The sequence below is a fragment of the Colobus angolensis genome, unplaced genomic scaffold, assembly GCF_000951035.1.
Source record: "Colobus angolensis palliatus isolate OR3802 unplaced genomic scaffold, Cang.pa_1.0 Scaffold123, whole genome shotgun sequence".
NCBI lineage: Eukaryota > Metazoa > Chordata > Mammalia > Primates > Cercopithecidae > Colobus > Colobus angolensis.
In genome coordinates this window covers 4,064,049-4,080,834 of record NW_012113475.1, presented here as the reverse complement: position 1 = coordinate 4,080,834, position 16,786 = coordinate 4,064,049, and the positions used below count along the sequence as shown (strand labels likewise).

The following is a 16,786-nucleotide window of genomic DNA, read 5'->3' as shown; positions in this document are numbered from 1 at the left end:
TGCAGCAATTTTCTCATTTGACAATAAATCTGTGAGAAAAGAATACCAAGATCTTTTATGTGATGAGAAAACAAGTCCTGACATGTTGAGTAAATCACTGTAGGTCACATAGCAAGCATCTAAAATGGCTGGGATTCCAACCCTCTCAGGCTGAGAATAACTTCATGCCAAACTTTGTAATATACCACTCTCATTCTGCAAAGGGTGTACCTTGATGCTAACTCTGAAATTAAACATAATTTTTCTTAGACCACAGTTATTTCAAACAACAAGATAAAAAGCTACAAAGAATGTGACCCTTTCCAATATAGTAGTCAACTGCTCAAGAGGTCATGAAGCTGAGATTTATTGACTACCTATTGTATCAGTTGAAATTCTTAATGTAGAATAAATAAGAAAACTAAATCAACTTTGAACAGAAAATTATGGGCTCATATAATGAAAAGTCTAGAGGGAGGGCAGGCTCCAGGCACAATGTGATCCAGAGGTTCACAATACTATCAAAACTTGGCTCTATTTCTCTGTGATTTTTTTGGCTCAGCTCTGTTCTGCATGCTGGCTTTGTTGTCAGGCTGAAAGCCAAGACAGATAGAGCAAGTGTAGATTTTTCAGCCACATACAGTACTGTTATGATTTGAACGTGTCCCCCAAAATGTATGTGTTGGAATCTTAATCCCCAATGTAGCAGTGTTGAGTGGTGGCACCTTTAAGAGGTGATTAGGTCATGAGAGCTCTACCCTGTGAGCATTTATGTCCAGAGAGTGGGTTCATTATTGCCAGAGTGGGTTTGTTAAAAAAAAAAAATTGAGTTGACACTCCTCTTGCTCTCTTCCTTTCATGTGCTCTTGCCCTTCTGCCTTCTGCCATGGGATGATGCAGTACAAAAGTCCTCACCAAATACCGCCACCATGCTCTTGAGCATCCCAGCTTGGGGAACTACAAGAAATAAATCTCTATTCTTGCAATAACAAATACCTGAAAATGTGGAAGTGACTTTGGAACTAGATAATGGATAGAGGCAGGAAGAATTTGGAAGAGTAGGCTAACAAAGGCATAGACTACTATAAATGGAACATTATGTGTAATTCCACCAAGGGCTGAGAAGAAAACAAGAGCTGTAGGGAGAGCCTAAATCTTCTCAGGGATTACTTAAGTAGTCATGATCCGAATGTTGGTAAAAATATGGATGGCAAAGGCAGTTCCAATGAGGTATAAGACAGAAAAGAGGAACAAGGTATTGCAAAACTGAGTAAAGGCCATCCTTGTTATAAAGTAGCAAAGAATGTGGAGGAATTGTGTCCAGGTCCTAGGATTTTATGTAGGGCAGAATTTAAGAGCAGTGAACCAGGATACCTAGTGGGAGCCGGTCTAGGTAGCTTGTGCCTCGAATCCCAGCTACTCAGGAGGCTGAGATGGGAGAATTGCCAGGGCTCAGAAGCTTGAGACCAACCTGGGCAACATAATGAGACCTCATCTCTGAAAAATGGAAAGAAAATTAGCTGCATGTGGTGGCACGTGCCTGTAGTCCAAGATACTTAGGAGGCTGAGGCAGGAGGATCACTTGAACCCAGGAATTTGATATTAATCAATGACCACGCCACTGCACTTCAGCCTGAGTGACAAACAAAGACCCCATATCTAAATAAGTAAATGAAATGTTTTTAAAAAGGATATCTGGTGGAATAAACTTCTAAACAAAATTCAGAAGAAGTTGTCTGGTTTTAACCGTGTATAGTAAGATGTAAATGGAAAAAAAAAATGTTTAAAAATATAATTTATAAATAAAAGGGAAGCAGACGGGAAAAATTTAGAAAATTCATAGCCTGGCCATGTACAGATGAAAAAGGCTTATTTAAGAGAGCAAACCGAGAGTATCCAAGCAACCATCTGCTAAAGAGATTAATACAAATAGAAGGCAGTCAGGTGCTTTACAGTATAATGGGAGAATGACCCCAAAGGCATTTCTGAGACCTTGGAGGCAAACTAAGACCTTGAGGACAAAGTTCACAGAAAGGCACCTCTGAGACCTCAGCATTCACTGCCCATGGCCAGCTTGATACTCTACCCACTACATTCCAGTGCAGTGTTCCTTGACCACCAGAACATTGGCTCAACTGAGCCCCAATCGTGGCTCCAGTGGGCTCAGCTGCAGCATGTGTCACCATGTACACATAAGCAACACATGGTGCTGACTCTGAAGATGAGCAAAATGCAAGATCTGTGAGGCCATTCTTACCTTCATCCAGATTTCAAAGGATGTCTCAGACAGCCTGTGAGACCAGGCAAAGACTTGTCACAGGAATAGAGCCACAACTGAGTCTTCACTAGGGTGATGCTTAGTGGAGCCATGGAAGCCGGGCTGCCTTCAAGACCCCAGAACTATACAGCTCACAGAGTATAATTCCAGCCAAGTAGAGTTGTAGGAACATAACTCCTATCTTTGAGAGCTGCTGAGTGAACTGAGTCCAGGACAGCAACAGAAATAGAAATAGACAGCAAGACTGCCTCAAGCCTTAAGGGCCCAACCCCACCTCAGTTTTCCCAGGATGAGGGACATGGAGTCAAAGGAGATTATTCTACAGCTTTAATATAATTTTGTTTTCTTTGTTGGGTTTTGGACTCACATGGGAATTGTTATTATTTTCTTCTTGCCTGCTTCTCCCCTTTGGAATGGAAATGTCTACCCTATGCCTATCCCACCATTGTATTTTGGAAGCACATAACTTGCTAATTTCACAGATGAAAAATAATTTGCCTCAGAATAAATCACACCTTGGTCTCACCGATATTTGATTTAGATGAAACTTTAAACTTTGTACTTTTAAGGTGATACTAGAATGGGTTAAGATTTGGGAGACTATAGGATGAAATGAATACATTTTTTCAATTTGAGAAGGATATGAATTTGGGGGACCAGTGGTGGGATGCCATGGTTTGAATGTGTTCTCCAGAAAGCATGTGTTGGAAACTTATTCCCCAATGCAAATAGTGGTGGGAGCTGGGGTCTAACAGGAAGTGTTTAGGTCATGAGGGCTCCACCCTCATGAATGATCTAATGCTGATTATAACGGGACTTGAGGCTGTGAGTTCAATCTCTTGTTCTCTCACGAATGCCTTATTTCCCTTCTGCCTTCTACCATTAGATGATGCTGCAAGAAGACCCTCACAAGATGCAGCCCCTCAATCGTGGACCTCTCAGCCACCAAAACTATGACCCAAGTGATTTTTTTTTCCTTATAAACAACCCAGTCTATGATATTCTCCTATTGCAGCAGAAAGGGACTGAGAAAAGTACTATCACAGAAAATGGGAAAACATTTGTTCAAGTTTCTAAGCTTCGAGCCTAATTTCTGAGACTCTCTGAAACTCTGCCAGCTTCGGACACGTGTGACCCCCTTACCAATTACCATTGACAAGAGAATCACATGCAATGGTTTAATGAAGTCTGGGTCACATGCTTTACTCATAGTGTGTAATATCTGTAGATATCCACAGTGAAATCAGGACATACTGGAAAGAGGTAGGGGAAAATAACGCTAGGAAATCAGCAGCAAGTGTTCCTGCCCTCTGTTGTGTGTTAGATTTGTAAATACCTCATCTTATTCAAAGTAAGCCTAAAACTCCAATGAAATAGGAATTAACTCTACTGTATAAACTAAAGTGCAGAAGATTACAGTGTTATGTAAACCAGGATTTTTTAAAAAAATTGTCTGGCTCAATAGGGTCTGCTCTCTAAACACTAGCAATTTGACTATCTTTTACATAAATTGTGCCAGCTATTGAGTCATTCCAGTTTTCTAAATTTAGAAGAAAATAACAAATGAAAAACTAGTAGATACTGTGTGTCTGTATGCATTCCTTCTCTTCCTTCCTCCTTTCCTATCTTTCTTTTATTTCACAAGTATTTGCTTACCTCAATAAAAGAAAAGCAAAGCTCCTTTCCTCATGGAGCAACAAAATATGTAAGGCAAATTCTTTTCCTTCTGTGGTAACACAAATACTAGGAGAGAGATCAATGCTCAGCTAACTATAAAGAAAGACAGATTGGGCTAAATGCTATAACCTGAATTTCATCTCTAATGTCTAAATTTCAGACTGCTTATCTACTGGCACTTGTTGTGGTTAGCACATAGTTTCTCTTGCCTTTCTACTTAAAAATAATACATAGAGTTTGTCCTAATTTTAATAGAAATTAAAATACATTTTAACCATTTAAAACTTTACTCAAAAAGTAAATCAAGGTCACTCTGACACATTATTTGGCAATAATGATTCAAACTACATGAACTGTGTATTCCAACAATTCTTTATACATCTCAATCTCATATGAACTACAAGTAGGACAAACTCTACAATTTTATTTAATGTAGTACCTCCACAGTGAATAATACATGGCCTTGAATAGAGTAGTAACTGCTCAATAAAGAGTTTTTAAATGAATTTTGATAAGTTAAAGAAATTCCAGTGCATACTTTTAAAGGACACCATATTTTCCTAGAAATGTAAATATCCTAATTGAGATAATTTTCATATATATTTGAGAAGATGAGTTTGAAAACAATTCAGGACATTTTCACATTCTAATTTATCTTTAGTTATTAGCTAGAAATTTGTTTCAAGAACTTAGAATTTCCACTGTAATTCACAGGCTATATGATATATATATACACACACACACATATATATAGAGAGAGTAATGATATGTATATATATAATGGTTTTTCACAAAAGAAATAATATAAAATCAAGTTTAAACTTAAGTTCATATTATATATAGCTACTTTGTTTATAGAAACTACAAGAAGATTCTTTCTGAAATAATGACTAAGACATTTCCAATTGTTGTCTCTATGAATAAAAATGTAAGCATTCTTCTCTCTTGAGGGGAGGAATTCTTGAAATCTTATCAACTCTATTTATAAATATTGCCCAAGTAGTATGATAGATTCAATTAACATGTAGAAGCAATCTGTAATCTCTGCTTTGTGGACATTCAATTTAAAGTGAGACACAGTTGTACAGAGGTCACTACTACTGAAACCAGCCATCCAAACCACTGCAAGATTCTGGTTACTGCTGTCAAGGAGCTTTCCAAGTGGGGAAAGTAACTCTGAAGAGAGAAACAGCAGATCCTCTATCATGTTGTCAGGATATTCAGGGAGAGGTTTTTGACTGAAAAATGGAGCTTGAGAATATATTCTCATTAAAAAATTTAAACATCTGAAACAATGCTGAGACTCTATGGCACGGTAGTATTATCATAGTGCACTGTGACCCCCAATGGATTAAATAATGTTTTGTTTTCTTCCCTGAACTCATCTACCTTACTCACCTTTGCCTACCTCACTGTTGGCTACAATAACATTCTTTCTGGTTCTTCAAAATGTCTTGTATGTCTCTCTCTCTGTCTCTCTCTCCCTCTCCCTCCCTCTCTCTCTCTCTCTCTCTTTCTCTCTTTCTACTTCCCACACTCCTCTTCCTTTCTCTCCTTTCTCTTCCCTCTCTCTCTTCTCTCCTTTCCCTTACTCTTTCTTCCCATCAGAATAATCTATTGCTAAATCATTTAGTTTTAGTTTCTGCTCCATGTCATTTCCTCAGAAACAATGTCATTGACCCCTTAATCAAAATTCATATCCTCTATCAGTCTCTACCCCTTTTTACTCCTGTTTTTCCTTCATAGACCTCCATATGTCATCATTTCTTTATTGCCTGTCTTCCATTTTAGAGGTAAGCTACAGGAAGACAAGGCTTTTGTTTATCATTGTTTATCCAGGGCATGTGTAGATATTCTACGAAATGTGCTAAATATCGAAATAATCAATATATATCATTGTGCTTTGCAATTTTTCATTTGGGCCTCCTAACAACCCTAAAAAGTAGACAGGATGAGATTTAAATGCAACGAAACAAAAATTGCATAAAATTTTCTGCCAATTTTGTCTTACAGATGACCAACAGGACAGACACAAAGCAAATGAGTATTAAAAGTGAGCAAGCAGGGAGAAACATTAATATGATTGAATTGAGTTCATGCAATTCAGCATGATTCTGGGAAAGCTATAGTGAAATAAAGTATGTAGATATCATCTTTGTTTTTCTTTCCTTTTCTAATAAACTCCAAAGTTTAAATAGAGAGGGCTTAAAAAGAAGCCAGAAAGCAAAGTTCTGTACTATCAGGCTCCCAGAGGATCAGAACCTCAGAAAAAAAAAGTTTAGGAATTGGTACTATTTCACTTGTGATACTTAACCATTTGGAATTATTATTCTTGGAATATTAACAATTTAGGGTTAATAATCTTGAATAGTGAAAGCTAGACATGGAAAACATGACTATCATCAAGTAAAATTAGCATGCATGTGTGCAAACATATATAAACCCATACACACAGAGTAAACTCTACCCAGGAGACTAGGGACATCCAGAGAGTAAATTATTTAAAAATAATGTGAAATAATAATTTATTCCAGCTTCAAGTCCAATCTTCTCTTTTCTGCTAAAATTAAAAGTGAACAAATAATAATTTGCAAGGACGTAAAGAGGAAACATGAAAACTGAAATTATTATTGAGAAAACACTTCCTGGTAGGTATTAACTAAACCTTAGCTGTAGCGGTTAGAAAAGCACATTCCTAAAAGATTTATTTTTTACCGTACTTCTGCTTTTTAAATTTATTCTGAACACCCAACAAAAACACAAACAAAATAATGTTGTTTTTAGTTCCTTAAGCTAAAAAAGGTTTTTTTCAGGTTACCTTTTATTATGCTCTTTGTGATAACTGGCATAAAATTACCTTTCAAAACAAGAAAATTCAAGAACAAATCAGGGAAAAATACAAGTTTAATGCTATAGTAAATTTAGAATTCAATCTATCGTCTCTAGTGAAAGAGATACCAGTGTCCTTGGCATGATTACCTGAGAAGCTAGCAGAGGTTAATGCAAATATAGTAGGAGTATAACCACATATAAGAGAAACAAGTTGTCATCATTTTCCTAATGAACGCAAGTCGATTATGCTGTGATTACTTTTGAATGTTTACTTTCAACCACTCTGGCTGAACTTCAAAGTGTTCCACTCCGTAAATCTCTGGTATCCTTAGTGATAAAGTCACGTATCTGGCTGACATTAGCTGAAATGACCTGTCACTCTCTTGCACCTTTCCCCTGCAATGGTGCTCCTGCAGAGAAGAACATTTAACATGGCACAAGTTGCAGTCCTTATCCTGTTCCAGCAGAGACCTAGACCACGTGCAGCTGTTAGATATTCTAAAGGTCATTCTCCCTCTTGAATGTGTATATTATTTGTTTTTGCTATTGATGTTTGACATTTCTCCCTGTCTCTATCTTATATGGCCCCTTTTCAAGTGAATGAGCATTTATCACTTTATACGTTAACATATATTAGAAGCAAACTGAAAATATAATGGTAAAAATAATATTTTTTGTTTTCCTTTTTTTCCTTCCTTAACACAGTGCATCATCTAACCAAATAAAAATGACTTGCTGTAAATGATGTACTGTAGTCTTAACTTCCTATTTTATACATTATTGTAATCATTGTTAATTTTTTTTAGTTTCTTTCTATTCTCTATGTGAGGGGAACAGTGAAAGAATACATGTTCAGAAACAATGTTTGAAATGTCTTGTGGATTAGAGGAAAACAAAATTTCAGGAAGAAAAACATTGAAACATATGTCCTAAAAATTTTATTTTTTAAAATGTGAAACTATAACAGTTGAAATATCATTTCTGTGAAATAATTAAATTTAATCTTTTTTCATAATGAGGGAAGAATATTGGTTAAATGTTTTATGTAGGACTGAGCTAGTTTACTGTAAAGATCTGGCAAATTTCCTTAATACTAGGCCAAGGAATCATGGCTAACTAAGCACTCTTATGTCTCAATTAGAAAGAAAGATAAGACGTAGAATGCATGTAACATATGTGTAGTTACTCCCTACCATGTGGTACATTCTAAAATGAGGATCTGAGTGAAATTTTTAATTTAGGACTAGAGATTGAGAGGGCACACACACACATGCACACACAAAATCTAGGATTACATGCAGGAATGTTGTTAAAGACATATTTAATTATCTAGGAATAATGTGAAATAAAGAGTATACTAGCTTCAACTACTTGATACTGACAAACCGGAGAGAAGTGAACAGATACTTAAAGGGATAGATACTGAGTCTATTAGTGATTTCAGAGTAGTCACTGACATTGTGTGATGCAGCAAAAGCTACATTAAAATTATAGCCTCTTGTAAAGCACCAAAAAAAAAAAAAAAAAAAAAACCTAGGATTCTTTAATGACCACTCAGTAGAAGAAATATTTCACCTTTTTTAAAAAAATTATTTACAGTTGGCAGCAAAGTCATGCCAAACACTACAATGTGGCAATGCAGTAGAAAGGTGTAGAGTACCCTGGATCACAGTGATCAGAAAATCAGGGAGGGCTCTAGGAAAGAATGTGGCTCCTTGTTGGCAAGAAGACCACCTGAGGAAAAAAAAAGTGCAGAGGATGCACGGAAAAGATACAAACCCAGTGAAAACTGTTCTTGACACAGTTAATAAGGGAACAAATAAGCACAGATATCAGACACTGTTATTTATCTTCTGTGCCTCAGAGAAGTTATGCAAATTATATAACATGGTTAAACTTCCTTTATCTCCTCTGGAAAATGGGTATAACACCAGCATTATTAAGATTATTACTACACTTTAATGAGATAATGCCTACCAACAATTATTGGTATATTGTGAGTACTTAATAAATGTTACTCTGATTATTTGGTTTTTATAGGTGACCATGAATAACAAGTAATAAATCATTTTCATTACAGGTTATGGATGTAGTCATTTTCACTTTATCCTTCCCATAAATTCTATATCTTCTATAGAATCCCACTGAGTATTTTTATGAACAGATAAAGTAGGGTTAAGGGGACCATATTTATTTATTACATGTGTGATAGTGGCACCAAAAGTGGGCAAACTAGTTCAATAATCTTTTGTACACCATAGAAGTACTTTAGCTGTATTTTAGTAATAATAATTCTAAATCTACAATACAATAAAAGTCATTTTTTCAATAAAATATCTTTAAGTTAGTATTGTGGACTTATGTTCAGTGTACTTACGCTCATTGTTCTGATTTGCCTGCAGATGTCTCAATAAGTTACTGATCTGTAATCAGTTATAAATCTAGGAATTAGTTTTGTTTATTAAAATCACAGTGATAGCTCAATTCTGAAAGACAAGTCTAGTTTAATTTTATAAAAGAACAGTTAGTGAATCAGTGTCAGTATGTAAAACTGCCAAGAGAATTAAATGCTTACCTAAATCCCTGCAACTTCTATCTTCCTCTATTTTTTTTCATGTAAGCACACTTTTCATGCACAGAATTATCTTACATAAACGTGGGAGGAAACAAACTTTTCAGTACAGTATACATTAGAAATTTTAGAGAAAGAGTAGACCTGGGAATGTGGATAATTATTTAAATAAAGTTAAAAGAAATTAAGAAATTAAGAATTGATTGTTGAGATATGAACATTAAAAATCATAAAACAACATAAGTTGAAGAGATTATGACTTTAAAGATATAAAAGAATAAAGTTAAGTAGTCATGAAAGAAAAGTTATGTCTTAAAATGAGTCCAAGCAGTAGAAAGATTATGGGCTTATCAGCAACTGGAAAGACTACCATTTGATGAAAGTTCTAAAGCCAAAAGGAGAAAGAATAAAAAAAAAATTGTACTGGGTGTTTTCTGTCATGTTAAACAAATAGCAAATCTCTTTGAGTTTGAAAATGTGAATATAAATAACTCATATATTCATAGGCAGTTCTCCACTTGACATAATTACAAAAATCAACTAACTCTAGCCTCAAGATATTTGGCAAATGGGCACAAAACAGACAGAAGTAAAATGCACAATTATTTAAATAAGGCCTCTTACATTTATTATATTTATGAAGTTTTGGGAGAAGGCACAGAAGAAAGGGGAAGGAAAGTTAATATTGATTGAAAATTCATTGTGGGCCAGTCAGTTTCATTATTTCAAAATCTGTTTTATTTACTTAATGTATTTTTCATTTGATCCCTCAAGCTAGGTGGTAATATCTACATTTTACATATAAAAACACTAAGGTAAAGAAAGTTAAAATTAATTGTCCACAAGTGCTAAAATTTGGGTAAAATGGAATTTGAGCTGAGACACATGTGACAAGCTCCATGACTTTTAGTTCAATGAATTAACAATTAAAGCTCCAAGAGTAGTAATATCTAATGAAATAATGATAGAGATGGGTGCATAAATATAACAGATAATCAAATACTGTATATATGTATTATAGCATGTTCAGTTGTGCATGCACAAAGACTGAAATCAGAAGGAAACATGTAAAAGCAAAGATGATTTATTTTTTGTACAGTTGGATTTTTGGAAGAGATTTTTCTTATGTAGTGTGATAATTTTGAACTCTGATTTCCACTAATATTGTTACAATGGTATTTGTTCAATAAATGATATTTGAAAACTGTGAAAAATTTTATCATGTCTTTTTAACATAAATCACAAACTATGTTTGACTATTGTAAACCTTCAACAAACCAGTCCTGGTGACAAATGCATATCCATACCAACATATGTAGATGTTCATTTTAATTTGAATAAATCATAGAGATTTTATTTGCATTTGTAATATACACATCTTTTTGTTAATTTAATATTACTTTAAGGCTTCCAACAGTGATGCAAAAGATGCTTTGCAAAGTCAGTGTGTGTATGTGTCTGTGTGTGTCTGTGTGTATATAAAAGTTTATTATTGAGGATAAACACAGCATAGGAAACCTAAGACCATGTTATAGGCTATATAAGAATATAATCAAGAATATTTTATGTAGCCTTTGCAAATAAGAGGATTACAACACAGAAGTATCATTTAGCACCAATTTAAAATATTATCAAGCAAATATAAGTATACATAGTGACATGTTTTTGATAGATACTGAATTAATTTTAGTTAATCTAGGAAGATAAGAGTTCCAATCTGAGCCTGGGGCCAGAGAGAAAGGATGGGTGGGAGAGACAGTAGGAAAGAAAAGTGGAGAGTGCAAGCTGGGGAACAGGATTTGGATCTGTATGAAAAGAAATAGGACTTGGAACTGGAGTAAACTCTGCTGGGTTCTAAATTCTGTGAGAAACCTAGAGGATGATATATTCACTGAACCTAGCAGCTTGTAGGAATAGTTCTCCAAAAATTGGGTTAGCTACCCCTTACATTATATTTAGTAGCCTTCAAAGGAATTAATTATTGTACTCTAACACAATATAGTAGAGCACAGGTAAAATGGATCCCATGTAATAAAAACAATTAACTAATTCTACATAATCAGGCTATTTCTATCTCCTAGATAGCCCACATTAATAGCTCAAGTTAATACTACTTTGATGATATGAATATAATTCCTATTTTTAGTAAAAAATCATAGAGTATTCAAAAAGTTCCTACCTATGAAGCATTTGAGCCACTTAACCTCTCAATGTGCTCAACAGCAAAAGGAGTGCCCTAGGCTCTGGACAATCTTTCCATGAATGAGTCTATGATCATGTAATTTCTACAGGAAAGTGACTGAAGGATCAGGGCTTGCCCAGGCCAAAATCATCAAAGAAGAAGAAAGGAGGAAGGTGGCAATCTTCAGAGAACAGTATGAAAATGATGCTCTCAAAGCCAGTTTCAGGCGGAAAACACAGAAAGTGACAAGACCGCCAAAATCCCGGGGTGCCAGAAGTAAAACAAGGAGTAAGATTTACATAAAGTAGGCCAGCAATGAAAGAGCAAGACAATGAAGGGAAGAGAGCAACGCAGGCTGCCACACGATTATCTCTTCAGGCAAAACTAGACTTTGGAACAGAGATAGGAAAAAAATGTTTAGGAGAATCCGATGTCTTCTACATGAAACTGAGAAAGGGCACACCTGAGACAGAAGTTTGTAGAGGTTGAGTCAATTAAATAACATGGTATCTATAGAAGAATTAATTCAAAAATGCAAGACAATATCTTATAGTTATTATCTATAACAGGCTTTTAAAAACTTATATACATTTATGAAACTTTAACTGTTAAGGCTAACATCTTATTTGGAGTCATTGTTACTTTATAAGAGAGTTCTATAAAAAATAAAAATGATCAAAACTGTTGGTTACTTGATGATTTCTTCTCTTGGGACTCAAGGTAAAGAAAATTTCAAATTTTTTCATAAATCATCTTTACATTTTTTTAAAAAACAGTACACTCCATGTGAGAATACTTGTAAAAGCATCTGAGGTTGGGTGTGAATTCATGCAATTGCCAATATCCAATCAGTTCTGCTAGAAGTTTCAGTCAATTAGCAGATAGGGAGAAAGGACAATAAAATAAAATAAAATAAAGGGAGCAATTACAGGCACTAGATTCTGATTTTTAAAAATCAGTTAAATATGTTTATATGAAGGAAGACAACTTATATTTAGCTATTTGTCCTTTTTTTCTGCTGCCTGTGAAGGAAAAAGTAGAAGTCCTGTAAGTAATTAAAAAAAAAAACAAAACAAAACACAGCCAAGACAAAATATAACTTGTTTCTTTAATCAGTATAAAAGGAAAGAATAACTTGCTGCTAAGACAGAATCCATTGCGATTGAAAGAGAATATACCTAGGGCAATATTAAGGCTGAGCCAAACTTCAAGCTGATCACAAGTCCACAGGCAGGATTCTGAAACTAGGGTGCTGATTTGCCCCAGTTTGCCTCCACACAGTTGGATTGATGGACACATCAGTCCAAATTTGTCTTTTTCTCCCCAACAGCAACACTTTTTATTTTTTGTGGGTATATAGTAGGTGTATACATGTATAGGTTATGCCAGATACTTTGATACACACATGAAATATGTAGTAATCACAGCAGGGTAAATGGGATATCTATCACTTCAAGCATTTATCCTTCGCCAAGAGCAATCTTAATAGTATGCTACCCCTTTTATTACAAAAAGAGTCCTGGTTTGGACAATAAATTGGACAATACATTTGGGAGATCATCCTATATTAGACCAAAGCTAAGAAAAGAGTGTGGCCACCAAGGCAGAGCTAAATATCAGAATCAGCCCTAGCAAACATTTTAGCCAACTACCTCATGTAAATTTATAATGAAATATCATCTTTAAAAGAATAGTTAACCTTAAATCCACATACTTACCAGAAAGGCTTTCAACTTTGATTTATATGTTATAGAAAAGCCACAGTTATAAATCTAAATCTTTCAGAAACGGGATAAACAGGGAATGCTATTTGATCTCACATTTCTCACGCACTTTCTAAAGCCTAATCTCGGACCCTGATTAGCAGTACATGTAAGTTGCAAGTTCAATTTCCTGAAGTATGAATTTTTGCAATTCATACTTATTTGCAATAGTCTGTAAGTCCGTATTTTAGATTTTATTGCAGTGTATCCGTATAACAGATGAGGTGGAGCAGGTAAATTTGAGACTTTGAAAATTTCATTACTACTCCAAGGACTTCATAGCCAGGAAGTAGCCAAAAGACTAAGCCAAGATTCTAACATATAACCCTGACATCAAATACAATGCTTCTTTTTCCCTACTGTATCCTACTCTGACTGTTTATTAAAATGACCAGTCATCACAATTTTTGACTGGGTCAACTCATTCAAGGTATGCTCCATTGATTCTAAATTTCTTATATTTAATCTACCATGATACTCATTAGACTGACTGGGAGCAAGAGAAAGATGCTGAGACCCTTCCTTCCCATTGGAGCACTCAATTTTCCACTCTTGGCTCTTTTACAATGGAGCAATTTATTAAGAACAAAAAAGAATGAGATGGTAAAATTAAGTTTCAATAATTTCATACCTAAACTGTTTTTATTGAAGTTAGCAACAACTCTACATACTAGAAAAAACGTGCTGAAAGGCTAGACTCTAAACAAAGATGCAAAGAGACAGAAAGAACACTTGGCTTATGTGGATACACTTTATCCCACTTCTCAGTTTGAACAGTGTTTTTGCACATACAGAAGCCCACTGCCTCTGCTTTTACATTCTTCTGACTCCAGATCAGTATTTGCAAATGCCTCTTCTTATCAGAAAACACAGGTCCTTAACAATGAGGGTGGAGTCTTCTAGGGGAGGGGGGACAAAGAGGCCCAAAGTCCCAACAAGATCCCTTTAGTTTGGTTCTAAATGGTACCTCTGTCCCACTTCAGGCTTTACTTCTGCCATCCTTGGAGCACAAGTTTCCTTTCCTCTAGCTAATTATGTTTTCAGAGAACATGTAACTAAAGAATACAAAATTCTACAAAAAATATTTCGATCATTCTATGTAATTATATTAATGTAAGAGGATTATACATTCAATAGGAAACCAGAAACTATGAACAAGAAATAAAAATTATCTTTTTATTTTATATTTGACAACCTAAGATTCTGTCAAAGATCATTCTGTTTTAAAACTCTTTTGACTAGAAATCAACATCAAATAAATTAATAGTGCCATTCTCTTAAAATTAGAACCAAACTTTGATTTTAAAATGTACACTTATAGTAAAAAACAGAAATACTAAGAAAAAAAGAAATATTTTCAAAAGTAGGTAATATCAGCTGGGGGTGGTGGCTCACGCCTGTAATTCCAGCACTTTGGGAGGCTGAGGCAGGTGCATCACCTGAGGTCAGGAGTTCAAAACCAGCTAGCCAACATGGTGAAATTCCCTTTCTACTAATACAAAAATTAGCTGGGCATGGTGGTGGCATGTGCCTGTAATCCCTGCTACTTGGGAGGCTGAGGCAGGGGAATCGCTGGAACCTGGGAGGCAGAAGTTGCAGTAAGCAGAGATTGCGCCACTGCACTCCAGCCTGGGCGACAGAGAGAGACTCTATCTCAAAAAAAAAAGAGAGAAAAAAAAGTAGATAATATTATTTGGAATGAGTTTTAAACTGAGAAATAAGCAGACACAGGAACTAGAGGTCATAAGACTCCTGGTGTAGAATTAGTATTTTCTGAACATAAGTACCCTGAATATACTTTAAATGGTTCACATTTTAAATAGGAAATGGCACTATTAACGTTGGATTTGAGGAAAAGCTAGAAAAATATGACTAGAAAAACACTGTTTCCTTTTTCAGGTCAAAATAGAATTGACCACTATGAAAAATAATCTTTATTTCCTCCATCTGAGGCAGGAAAGGGGATCATTGTGAAGCCTGGGATTTAAACTTCACAGTTATGCCAAAATCATTTTGAGTTCAAAACTGAACTCCATTTCTCTCCTGAATGGTTCCTCTTTCTTGGTTTCCTATATTGAATTTTCTGTTCTTACTCCCACTTCAAAAGAACCATCAGTTCACTGGCCGAAACCTCTCTCACCTCTCTCCTAAGCAACACCTGGAGTACTGGAGTACTCTCAGAGTCTTCCACCACGAATACAGTATTCCAGTATTTCATCTCTTATATTTACAGCATATTTGAGAGTTCAATAAGCATATGTATAGACATAATGGCCTTTCATCCTAAAAATGACCCAGTCAAGATGGGATCTATAGTTATTACTCAATTAAAACTGAAAAACTAAGACCTTGAAAGCAAATATGGATATGTAACAAACAATGTAAGATTTCATAACTGTATGTGTTCAGCCAGACACTGCATTAGTACTTGACATTCAGGGATATAAAATATTGTCTCTGACTTCCCAAACATAGGTCCCCTTCTTACATGACACTATTATTTCTTCTCTGCTTTGTCCAGACAGGAAGCACAAAAGATACAACTTAAATGGTACCAAAAATTAAAGATAACGCTTTTCCAAGAGGCAGATTCTGGCAGCGTTGAGAACCTATTAGCTTCCCTGGGCATCTTCCCTGCTAATCCTCAGGCCAAAGGCCTGAATGACCTGACATTCCAAAAGAACCTCTATCCTGCCTCTAAGGTTGTTTCATGGAAGCTTTTCTTTCTTTCATTGCTTCCAATTTGTACAGATTAAAATGAACTATTCCATTTGGAAATTCAATCAAGGGCCACATCATGAAACTCACTTGGCTGCAAGAACGTCTTTTTTCTTCCATCATTACAGTACATCTTACTTTGAACTGGGAGTGAACGACACATAATATTAAAATATCAAAAAATCATTTAGGTAGATTAGACTTATTATCAATTATTCTTGATTAATCAAACCAAGAATAACATCCATATGAGATAAAGGAAAAAAATCACTTCTCAGGAATAAGTATCTCTAAGGACACATTATAAAAAGTTGTTCATATTTTCTTATCCAAGGGTGAGATAGAAGGTAATAATGCTAGTATAATATCACTAACAAAAATATTATACATTCTAATTTAAAATATGTATTATGAAATATTCAAAACACAAAATATGCCAAACCACCTCTCATAGTATCAAACCTGTTCTTCTCTATGTATATTCCATCCTCTCTTCTCTTTGATTTGAATATTTAAGGGAGTTCTCTGCCTACACCAAACAAGAAACAAACATTAAAAGTCCTCAGTAAAGTACTGGCAAACTGATCCAGCAGCACATCAAAAAGCTTATCCACCATGATCAAGTGGGCTTCATCCCTGGGATACAAGGCTGGTTCAACATACGCAAATTAATAAACATAATCCAGCATATAAACAGAACCAAAGACAAAAAACACATGCTTATCTCAATAGATGCAGAAAAGGCCTTTGACAAAATTCAACAGCTCTTCATGCTAAAAACTCTC

At 35.2% G+C, this 16,786-nt stretch overlaps 1 protein-coding gene across 2 annotated transcripts in view; it reads right to left on the bottom strand.

Annotated features, from left to right (window-relative positions):
- Positions 1–16,786, bottom strand: part of GRID2 (glutamate receptor, ionotropic, delta 2) — a 1,517,061-nt gene that overhangs the window by 1,483,597 nt on the left and 16,678 nt on the right. The gene's annotated exons all lie outside the window — the stretch shown is intronic.